The 12,151-nt window shown below is 51.2% G+C and overlaps 1 protein-coding gene across 1 annotated transcript in view; it reads left to right on the top strand.

Moving 5' to 3' along the window:
• Window positions 1-7,047: 7,047 nt before the first annotated feature.
• Window positions 7,048-12,151, top strand: part of BCL9 (BCL9 transcription coactivator) — a 59,181-nt gene continuing 54,077 nt past the window's right edge. The window contains exon 1 of the mRNA XM_061453943.1: window positions 7,048-7,488. The gene's annotated coding sequence lies outside the window, so the exon portion shown is untranslated. The remainder of the gene's footprint in view (window positions 7,489-12,151) is intronic.

Raw genomic sequence — 12,151 nt, forward strand, 5'->3', positions numbered from 1 at the left:
GCAGCTCTGGAGGGAATGCTATCCCCATTTCCCAGCAGCAGTCCACAGGGCAAGCATGCTGCAAATGGCACCCATTGGAGGGAGAGGCTGGGAGGGCTGGAACAAGTCTTCTTTTTCCTCTGGGAGGTGGCAGAGCACATTCCGGATAATCATTTCATGCTGCTTGGGAGTGGTGCATACTTTGGTTTCTCTTTGGTTGTGTTAATTGTGTGGTAAGGTGCCTAGAGCCTTCTACTGGCATCTTTATGTATTTAAATACAAATGAAGAAAGCATTAAATCGATTGTTTCTTTTTCTTTGCTCTCTCTTGTCTTATTGTTTCTATCACGTACTTGTTTGTTGTACCAGGCTTTTGCTTTTTCAGCTGATTCAGGTACAGTAAATGAGAGTCCTAGGCTGAATTTCCTGCAGACTCGGGGAGGCTGCCCTGAGGAAGCACACGTAACATTACTGTCTTTCCCTGCTGCTATTTCACCTACATTTCAGGGCACTTTCAGGGCATTTCCTAACTTTATTTGCTGGCCACAGCTTTGGTCTGTGGCAGTTTGCAAACCTGACCCTCCCCACAATGCAGAAATGAAAGAAAAAAGGTGAAGAGTATGGCATTGATTGAGACTTTTACCCCTCTTCAGCTACTCTTTCATCTGGATGGGCTAAACCTATGTGACTCGGTTGGCCCCACTACTATTTTAACCTCTAGGTTGTCCTACAGCTAGAAGCAGAATCCAGGATTCCTGGGTTTGATCATCTTCCTGCTATTATCATATAGTTTGTAACCAAATGGAAACCCAGGAGTTGAGGCCCTCTCTCCTCGCCAGACTCCATAAAAGATAATTACTCCTGGAGTTCAAGTGGTGGCATGTTTTGTGAGAGATCTGGAAGCCGAGTATGCAGCTCTCAGATAGACGTTGTAATTGTGCCTGTGATGATTATTCACCCTCCTTTTTTGCTCCCATTGATTTATTAAACTCACACATTGAAAACTTGCTGGCAAACTAGGATGTCTGTCAACAATCTGCTCATCGTGGTGGGCCAGAGATCAAAGTACCTGTGTGCTGATCTGGGGACATTTGTTATGCACATGGACTGGTGAAAGCAGAAGTGTGTGATCCTGAAGACTGAGGAGTCTGTGGTTACATGGCAGTAGCAGTGCAAAGGCAAACGTAGTCGTTCCCAGAGGTATGACTGTACATCTGCACCATGCAGAGGTCAGAGCAAGGGGACTGGGTTTCCTCTGCTTGGAGTCTACATATTTTATTTTAAACTCTGGCTCTTCTTTGTCTCTGGCAGTATCTGCTGCAGAGGGATGCTTGGCCTCTTTGCTTGCCCCAAATTCTCTTGGACTTACTTCATTACTCTCCTAATGACAAGCTGACAAATGCTTTAGCTTGATTTACTGGCGGTGTTACAGGTGTGTAGAACACTTGTCAGTACTACATGCCTAATTTTTCCAATGGCTGGGTGTTCTAGCTTCCTTTGCAAAACCTCTCTGCACATTTAGCTGCTATTATTCCCCTGCCATAGGCTTATCACATACCTGCACCCAAAGCTTCCAGAGCTATGCCCTAGGATTTCCTTCCCCCCCTCCCCCCCCCCCCCAAAGAAAAAAAAAGAATCGGACCATATGGACAACTGATGTAACTGACCTTCTGATAAGGAGAATTGAGCAGAGAAGTGACATTATAGAGCAGCCCTTCAGCTGCTTGTGGGTACTCTGGACCAAGGATGGTCCAGCACCCACCTTGGGATAGGCAGCAGTGTCCCTACTTCTCCTACCCTCACGAAAAGCTCCAGGCTGCCACAGCCCATGGTGCAGGTCTGCACCCCACCTTTCACTTCTCATCTGTTTGTCTTTTTAAGCCAGAACAGGATGTTTTCACTGATCAAACCCCAGAACACAGACCTGCCACCACCTCCATGAGGACATCACCGGAATCAGAAGTTTTGGCACCGAGTGGGGAAGGTTGGAGGTCTCCAGCATTGCACAGCAATGGAACGGGACCTGCTCAGGAACGGACGCACATCAGCATTTTGCACTCACTTTTCTTCACCAGTTGGGCAGAGCATTTCTGCTCTTCTTCTGGTTTTGTTGCTAGGAGAGGAGCGCTCTGCCCTCTTCATGGCTATGAATAGCTCCCTCTTGTTTATTCAGCTCAGCTCCGCCTGCTGGTTACAACCACAACCGGCACCATCTCATTGCATGACACTGCCGTAGAACAATGCAGGAACAGTCCCCGCTTCGACTGAGAACACTTCTGGACACTTCTCCAGTGCGCTGCTCCGGAGCCATCCTGCTCCTCTCACTGCACTCCATGGTGCGTCCTCTGCCTTCAGCAGAAAGGTCCAAAGCCAAACTGCGCCCTGTCACCCCCAGAAAGCAATGCTGACAGGCAGGACCTGCAAATCAGGGCATGAACTCAGAAATCTGGCTTGAAAATATGTGCACAGTCATTTCAGGGTCATTTTCTGCTATTCCAGTGTCAGAGGCTTCCATGAGCTAGAAAAGTTACTTTTCCTTTTTAATGAAGGCTGAGATTCTTGCATAAGCCCATGAATCCAAGATCAAGGACTTCAAGAAAAGTAGCAGATGGCTTGAAAATTGGCAATAATGGGATTCTAGAGATTTTCTTAAGAATATTTTGTCTGAAGTCTGACCGAGAATGAAGCATCTATAGCAATGGAATTAGTTGGGTGTATTGACAATGGGAAAAACTAATGGGGCTGAGCAGAAGATGTTCCACAGTGCTGGAAAATGTGACCCAGAACTGCATTTCAGAATATCTCCCAGGGAACGAAGGACAGGCAGCAATCACAACCAGCCTACACATTATGAGATGGGATGCATGTGTACGGGCAACCACAGGGAGCCATGCAAGGTCAGAGTAGCAGAGGAGACACAAAACTTGCAGCCTTCAGAGACTGGGCACTCAGCTGAGAGGAATAAGCACTAGGCAAGGCAGAGCAGCATAGATCAGAAGAGAAACGGATGGTTGCTGCACAGGTACACATGAACCACCCCTTCTTTTTCAGCATAGTGGGCTTCCACATGTGCCTATTTCCCCAGACATCTCATCTTCCTCCACCTGGGAATTTTGTTGGGATGAGATCTTAATACTGCATGCATTTATCCAGAATTTCCACAAGCCAATTGGGCCTTTCAGATAGCCAGGCTGCTGAACATCCAGAAATTCAGGATAGGTCGACTGCACACAGGGGAGGTAAATTGTGTAGCATACACGCATTATGTGTAATGAATCCCAAATTTGTCAGATGTGTTGTGCATATGCTGTGCAGATGATCTGCATATGTACAGTATGCCCAGTGTGCTCTCAAGGTGCCTGGTCTACCCTGCACCCACAGAACATCTACGATGCAGGTGTATGTATTTCTGCTTGGAAACAGGTCAAACATAGGCTGGTTGTGGGGTTTTTTTGCACATTCTTTACGTATTTGTAGAGGAGGGAACAGCTGAATGCTTCAGTGCAGTAGACAAGGAAACTTAGGACTATTCATACACGTGGAGGCTAGATTATCCTGTTACATGTTACTCATTTTACAGCAGCCACCTAAACAATATAACTGAGGTTGGGGTCGTATTATACAAGACATTGTACATTCACATACTGAAAAGTACCTTTAACATGTTTCCCTGCTCCCCATTCCCCAACCCCCCAACCCCACCCTCCCCATACCATCTAAATTAATAGAAGTGCAAGAAAGGGGCATTATAATTCCTACTTGACAGATGTTGAGCCAAGTAAAAGGAGGACCTGGGTGAATTTTAGACATTGAGTGCAAATTACGATCCTGCAAAGCCTTGTTCAGCTCATGCCTGATGCTGGAGATGCCCAGACTCCTCAGGCCCACCAGATTTGACAGCAAAGCCCCAGGCCTTCAGCAGCTCTGCTCTGCACCTATCTGTGAAAGCCTCCTGCTTGACAAGGCTGAGCACAACAGCAGCAGCAGGAGGAGATGGACACAAAATGCTTCTTTGCCTAAAGCAGCATAGTTCAAGGATGGGCTCTGTGCGAGCCTGTTGCTTCCTTTTAAGGTGCAGCATCCAAAGGGGTTAAAAGCACCCATGGAGGATTATGGAAGACCCAGCCCTCTGCTGCCTCCTCTGCCGAAGGGCTTTCCTGTCTGCATCTCCCATGGATGTGCTCCAGAGCTGCCAGCTGTTTTAGAGACAGAGGGCATGCTCACTTCTTCTGCCAAAGGCATTATGACTTTCTTAAAAGGGTTATGGCTTCCCTGGGCACACACACACTGGAGAGGAAGGATCTGCAGGGATCACCAGCCTGGCTGTTTGGGGTTTCAGCAGCAGGGAGGGGGAAGCCCAAGCTCCAGTCCAATCCGGAGATAACACTTCTGACTTTTACTTCACATCTCTTTAACATAACATTCACTACAGGCACTGGGCAAAGGTACCCATGTTTTCCCTCGTACATGGAGCGCCACGAGATCAATGAAATTAAACATGTGCTTACATGCTGTCCTGAACTGGGGCCATGAGGAGACCAATGGGAAAATAAACAGAAGGGAAACGTTATGAAAATGAAGGAAGAGGGAAAATCCACCCTGCCAAAAGCAGCAACTCTCATCAGTTGCAAGAAGATATGGCCTCACCCAGAGCTGATTTGGCATTAGGAAGTCCAGGGTCTGGAAAAGAAGACCAAGTCATCTTCAAGGTTCAAAAATGACCTGAAAGAGTAACATTTGAAGCACTGGAGAAAGACTATCCATTGGGCACAGCCATTCCCAGCGAAGGTAAGTTTAGCCCTGGTTATTGTTTCCCATTAGCAGAATGTGAATACTTGAAATGAGCAGGCTTCAACCTGTGACAATACAGAGAGGCTTCTGATCTGCCTTAAAAGACATAACAATTGAGCCGGATGTTAGGCCCAGGAGATGTGTCAGAGCCTTGCTGCAGACCCTGCTCACAGGCAGGCATGGCTGCTACCCCGTGTCCCTTCTGGAGCCTGCAGGAGATGAAGCTGGATGGGATGATCACTCTGCATACAATCTTGCCTTGCTTTCAACAGGTTGAGTGTGGTGGCCATCCTCTTCTGAGGACCTGCAGTGACAGCTTGCGGCATGCAGCAAGGCTAAGGGGGAACCTGACAGGAGGATGGAGCCAGGAAGGGGCTAGTCTCTGCTCTCAAGGAACAAATGACATAAGAGGAAACAGACTCAAGCTGCGCCAGGGGAGGTTTAGACTGGATATTAGGAAAAATTTCTTCACAGAGAGGGTGGTCAGGCATTGGAACAGGCTGCCCAGTGCAGTGGTGGAGTCACCATCTCTGGAAGTGCTTAAAAATCATGTAGATGAGACCCCGAGACATGGTTTAGTGGTGGACTTGGCAGTCCTGGCGTAATGGTTGTATATGATAATCTTAAAGGTCTTTCCCACCCTAGTTGATGCTATGATTGAGAGTCCTGTTGAGCAGAGTGCCTGGGCAGCCTGCTCAGGGGGTTGACTGACATCTTTGCCCAGGGCTTTGGTGAGCATGCGCTCTACCAGCTCCCAAGTGCCCAACCACAAATGGCTTGAGTTGGTTTTCCTGCCTGTCACATTCTAGACTGTACATTCTCCCACTTTTTTACATTCCCCATGTTGCCTCCAGTCCTTTCACCTAGATCTGTTGGCACTACCCTGCTCTTCCAGCTGGGAAATCTGAAAGAGTGTCTCTGATTTTCCAACCTTCCCTCCAGGCTTCACTCTTCCCCTTCTCCCTTCCCCGCAGACATTCTTTGCTGCAGCCTTCCTTCCTCCCTTGACCTCTATTTCTCTTTCCTGGGAAGCACCTCATTTGCATCTGTCCCAGTATCTGAGTACAAACCAGACCTGGTTAAAATTTCTCACAGCGAAACCGTGACTTGTACAGAACTTTGCAGTTTGTGGGGGATTGCAGGAGCTATGTGTTTTGGAAGTGGCTTCTCTGTTGAGCACTTGAGTTCAAAAATGTGCATTCTCCTTCTGCTACAGCTTCAGAAGATGACCTTGGGTAGGTCACTTCATCTTCCTGCATCTATTTTACCACTTGTTAAGTTTAGATAAAAATACTTGCCTGGGTTAGTAAAATGTCTTTGAGGTCACTGGACAAGAAAAAAAAAAAAGCAGCTATCCAAGTGGTGATTATTATGATTATTATAATTACTTTTATTAAATGGAACCAGCTGATGCTTGTGCAATGCTCTTCGGGGCTCCACAGACCTTTTCCGCTGAGACTCACAGAAACAAACTTTTGTTGTCCCTGGACAGGGATGTGTTTTTGAGATTGAATTCTGTGGTTTCGTTATGAAATGTATGACAGTCGGTCATGTGGTTTGTTTTCTGGCCTGACTGAACCCTGCTCAACCCATACATGAGGCAGCACAGAGTTTAATGGTTCACGCCAGCTATGGATTGGTTTAGCTTTTGCTGGATGGAGAAGTGCACAAACCTGAACAGCCAAGAACCCTCTCCGCTGAAGTCACTGAAAAACTCTGCCCAAATCTCTGTCAACATGGACCCAACACAGCACCGCTGTTGGATGAGACCGTTTTTGGATATGCAGGGTTCAGAGCCAGCCATGCCTGGAGACACCCTCACTTCCTCCCTGGAGAACTCGGCTCCGCACCCCCGCTGCTCACAGAGCCCTGGGCTACAAAAGGTTTTGGGAGCGAGCCCACCAGTGCTTGTGCTTGTGATTCACTCCCCCCTTGCCCTCCTCCTGCCGGGCTGCCATGAGGTGGGCTGGCGGCTGCGGGATGAGGCTGACCCCTAGGCCCGGGTCTCCCCCATTCGTTGAATGTGGATATTTACGCGACCTTTGGGGAATCCGCCACGTTCTCCACCGGCTCTTCTGTTGATCGCGACCCTCGAGGAGCCGACATGCCAGAACACACCGTGGTGGTGCCTGGGAAAGAGGGATACAGGGCATCAGTATCGTTCACTTGGCGGGTTTACCGCCAGCTCTGGGGCTGCAGCGCAGCACACCAAGCTGAGGAGCCCGGGAACCCCCACCCTGCCAGCGGGGATGGGGGCCGGCGCCTGCCATTTTCCCGGTGAGGCAGCGTCTTTCTCCCTGCCCCCGCGCCCGGCGAGTGCGGTGCGAGGGGAGGCGGTGGCGAGGCCCGGCCCGCCCGCCTGTCAGCGGAGTTGGAGTTCGCATGGAGGAGGCCGGCGGAGGAGGAGGGAGGAGGCCGGAGGAGGAGGGAGGGGGACGTCTTGTTTGTGGCTTGTCAGCAGCCGCTGGAGACAAGCTTCCATGTGTGAAAGCCGCTTGGCATGAATGCCTGGGCCGTACCAAGCGCCGCGGCGCCCGCGGGGGGAGGCCGCCCCGCCGCCCCGCCGCCCCGCTCAGACAATAGGCCCCGCAAGGGTTCCCCCTAAGTTGCCTTGATGCTGCCCTAGCGCCCGGCGAGCGCAGGCCGCGCCGCCGGCTGGGTCCCGCTCCCCGCCGCCGCCCCCCGACATGCCGCCCCGCGCCTTCGCCGGCTGAGGCAGGTAAGCGCCGGCCCCCCCGCCCGACCCGGCTCGGCTTGGCCCCGCCGCCCCGGGCAGCCTGCGCGCTGCGCTGCCGGCGGGGGACCGATGGCTGGCGCCGTCGCCCCCGGAGCCGCCTCCGCGCCGCCCGGCTCCCTCAGCTCGGCTCGGCGCGGCCCGGCTGCCAGCAGCGGGGGGCGGCGTGTGCGCGCCGGCGTGTGTGCGCCGGCGTGTGTGCATTCCTGCTGCGGGTGCCGCAGTCAACCCCGGCACGCTGCCCGGCTCCCTCGGCCCGGCTCGACCCGGCGGGGGGCGGAAAGTTTGGCCGCGGTGGGTCGGCGGCGGCCGTGCCCGCGGCGCCGTGCCTCAGTTTCCCCCTGGCCGCCCGCGGCGCGCAGGGGGGGGAGCGCCGTGGCCGGCGAGGGGTCCCGGGACCGACGCGGGGGGAGAGAGCCGGAGCCGGACGAAAACGCGCCTTCCACCTGTTGGCTTCTGTCCCGGCGGCTCTGGGAGGCGGCGGAGCGGGGGGAGAACCGGCGGCGGCGGCCCGCACCTTGCCCAGCACGGGTGTGAGCCCCGGGTGGGGAGCCAGGGTCTTTTGTCACTCCTGCATCCCTCGGAGCCCGGGCAGGGCCGGGAAGTCTGCCGCGGGAATGGGAGATGGCGCTTTTCCCCCTTCCTGGATGCTGGGAGATTAAATGAGATGTATTTACCATTGCCGTTTATCAGCAAGTAAATATCTAGCTAGGCGTAAGAGCAGCAGTGTGAAGCCTGCTTGCTTGCTTTGCCTGCTGGAGGTTTTGTGGCTGTTTACCGACTGTTGGTGAGGTGATAATGTGCAAGAGAAAAAAAAAAAAAAGCAAGCAGAAAAAGGCAGAGGGGAGAGAAACCTCAGTCCTCCTGGCCGGCCTCATTACAACATCGGCACTGGATTTGGTTAGAATTTGGAGGGTTATTTTTCCCTTTTGGCGTGAGACGCAGAAAGTCTGCCAGTGAGCTCAGTGCATCCTCGCGAGGTCTGTTAAGTTTGTAATGTGCCGTCATTCAGGTTTCATTGATTGTAGTTGTTTTGTTAAAAAATAGCCTACAAGAATCTGAGCTGCACAAATGTTCATCATGCTCATGTCCTGACACAACCTATGAGAGGCAGGAGCCGAAAGAAGGGGAGAGAGTGAGGATACGTGCTTTCCCAGTCGAGGCTGGGAGGAGAGCATCATGTGTTGAAGAATACGAGCTGGAATGGGAGATGGGGGAGGGAGTCTAAATTGTCCTGAGACCCTATTCAATCCAGCAAGGAAGATGGAGGATCTTGCTGCTGCAAAAAAAAATGTACAGCAGAAATCTCAGCCAGCTTCTCTCTGAGTTGTTACCTCCCTTCAGAAACTAAATAAGCAGGGAAAGAATCAAAGCAAACCCCCATGATTTGCTGTAATGTTTTCCAAGGTACCTTTATCCTGCACGCTTTACAGTCAGAGCGTCCAGTGATGGAGGGATGTGAGAAGCAGGGAGAAAGACTCTGAGGTTTATCATCACAGGAGGGGGGAGAAGTATCGAATCGTGTTTGAAAGGAGACTTGTGAGACAGTGAGGTAGGGGAGAAAATGCCTGTTCCAGGCAGTTGGCCTGGGGAGGAGGAGGAAAACCTGTGTAGGGAGGATGTACACAGATGGAGGAGCAGGGAGGAAGGATGTCCAAGGAGAACCTTGGACTGTCTCCTTGGAGGGCTTTAAAAAGATGGGGAATTTTGAACTAGATCAGGACATGAGCAAGGACGGAACGTAGCGAAGCTGAATGTGATGCAGCAGGACTTTATGGCATGGAAGAAAGCGGAGGTTGGGTTTTCTGATGTAGCAGTGTTTGGGGCAGTTGACAGGGTAAGGACATCTCTGTAGCCAGCTCAAAAGGTGGTAGCAACTTGTGTGAGGACTGCAGCTGAGGGGATGGGGAGAGCATGTGACTTGCCATTTGCATAGGTGGTTTCTCTGGTAGGGGAACATTCTGTTAAAATGTGATTGTAAATATTTGTTAATTACACTGGAATTTGGCAATGACAAAGACAAAATATTAGTCCCTTATGGAAATAAGTGTGGTGATGAAGTAAAGCTTGGTCATGAATGCTTCCTGCACACCCAGCCCCTGTGCGTGAACAGAAGCAGCAAGTTAGTGCTACACCTTGTTCAGCACGTTCTTCCTCCTGAGGGGGAACATGCACACGTTGTATGCGTGGATCCTACACAGACACGGCCCAATTCTTGTGTTTTCCTCAGTTTACGTAATAGCTTATTCTATCAGCATTGGTATTTGACAGCCAACTTTGCAACAGCACCAATTGCAATGTGAGGCAGCTAGGACTGAAAACCAGTATGTGCCATGTTTTGGCTTTTCTGTTTACAGCAGCGCTCCCGTGATGGAGCAGGCACATACCACAGACATCACATGCACGAAAAAGTGACTCCGTAAAAATGTTGTGCGCATACATGTGCAGAGGACTGATCTCGGGTCAGACATACTTGACAGTTGCTCTCTTCGGGAAGGAGCTGAAGCACTGCTTGCGCTTTGCAGACAGAACACACGCAGATCACATGCATGTATGCTCCACCTTTCCTCTCCAAGATCACCTGTTTGAATTCCAGTTGGGCTCTCAGCTTGGGGAAGTTTTGCATTCCCCTGAACGGGGATTTGATGATGCCCTTTCAGTTCCAGCTTGGTGCTGGATGGGCTAGAGCCACAAAAGCTTAACAACAGGGAACGCTAATGAGCCCCTGCTTGGCATGCTGAGAAGAAAGGCCAGGGGCTGAGCGGGCATACAAACAGTGGCTTGGAGCCCCCTGGCCAGAGCATGGGCCTCAGCATGGAGGCTGGGGGGAAGGTAGCAGACCCTCCGGAGTCGGGAGCAAGACGGCAGCGCTGCAGCAAAGGCGTGAGAGGAAACCATGTTGGGGGGAGGTGAGCAGACTGCTGTTTCAACATCATCTGAAAACTCAACCTGCTGTCAGGACAGAAGGAAGCCTTGTGCATATTTTATATCACTTTTCTCCTTCTAGGCCAAGCTGCTGATCTGATCAGCTATGTGCTTTAAAATCCTTGATGCACTGATCAGCAAGTGTGACTCAAGGCCAATAACCAGCCTTGGCCTCCTGCCTCTGCTCCTTTGTGGACAGTGGTTGCATCTCATGCTGCCCTTCCCCAGAGAATGTGTGCACAATTAAACCCTGCATGCTGCTCCTCAACTACAGCATGGGATGTGACTAGCTGCATGGAGACAGGGACAGAAAATGACAACATGTCAGGGTTGGGCGGGGAGGAGGTGGGGAGGGGACTTGGCCATTTCTTATGCTGTTTGCTGATGTGTGAAAGGAGCCTAAGTGGGTAAATCGGTTCTCCTTTGAACTGGTTGTGTGTTGCTCCAGTCAGAGCTGCTCCTGCCTCCGCTATCTCCAGTGATGGCTCAGGAGTTGGTGGGGTGGGCAGCAAACAAAAGCTATTCTGCTCCTTCAGCCTGGGTTTTGTGGGGGCGTCACACGAGAGGATTTCTCCTCGGTAGTTACTCAGTGCTGCTCCTGCATGGCAGAGCCACATGAGACACCGACATTGCTTCTACTTGCTGGAGATGCGGGCACCACTGATGCTCCCTGCCCTACACCTAAGGGAGCAGACATTTTGGGCGCTGTAGTTTGGATAACAGTCTCACACACACGAACACATTATTTTGGTATCCTGTGAGCAAACTGGGAGTCCTGAACACCATTTTGGGGCACACAAGGGAGCGAATATTTCTGCTATGTGAGTCAGAGTTGCACACTTAACTGAGTTAATGTCACCCCTGCTTTCCCCTTCACTTGTCCATTTTGAGGAGCTGGTGGTCTTAAACATGGAGGTCTGAAGCATGGAGGTCTTGCAGAACTCAAGATCCTGATGGGCAGCCGTAGGCAAATTGCTTTGAAGCTTGGATGGATCCTCCTGCCGCAATGTGTAAAATGGGGGCAGCACTTGCCCACCTCCCAGGGAAGGAGCTGCATGCTGTGTTGCTGGTGCTGTGTGAAGTGCTCCTGTGCAGACACCACAGTGGGCTTGTGCACTATACCATGAGCAAAGCCTGTGGCTTTACATCCAGCGTGGCTCATGCTACAATAGATTCTGCTACAAGTATGTGCACACTCGGGCTCTCCTGGACGGTGAAGTCTGTTTTGTCCTTCCAGCAGAAAAGAGCGCAACTTGCCAGTGACACAGGCTGTCCATGTATTCCCATAACAGCAATATTACAAACATATGGTAAACCTGGTATAACAACTGCTCTCTGTGTCCTCATGCAAAACAAGGAACCGATTAACAGCAACTTGAGGCTGTCTGAGGCTCTATCTCCCCAGACTGTGATCTCATCAGCTTTCCCAAGCCAACCTCAACCTGGTCACTGCTCACATTGTAAACTTGTGAGTGCGTAGGGGGGAGAGCGGTGTGCAGGAATGGCTGTTTGTGCTTCAATCCACTTCCCTCTGACTCAGAACTGAACCATCCCTTGGTAGAGTATTTGGGGATAGTAAGCAGAGGACGTTGTGCATCAGTTTAGTTCTTGGAAGAAGTTCTGCAGTGCCTAGGCTTGCTTACAACTGGGTTTTTCTCAACATCCTTTGTAAAAACAACCCGCTGAAAACTGCTCTATTAGAGATGCCGTGGTAATTTTTGCC

Source organism: Pezoporus flaviventris, unplaced genomic scaffold (genome assembly GCF_033815535.1).
Source record: "Pezoporus flaviventris isolate CSIRO_AGI_PZ_B2104156 unplaced genomic scaffold, CSIRO_AGI_Pfla_v1 ptg000015l, whole genome shotgun sequence".
NCBI classification, from domain to species: domain Eukaryota; kingdom Metazoa; phylum Chordata; class Aves; order Psittaciformes; family Psittacidae; genus Pezoporus; species Pezoporus flaviventris.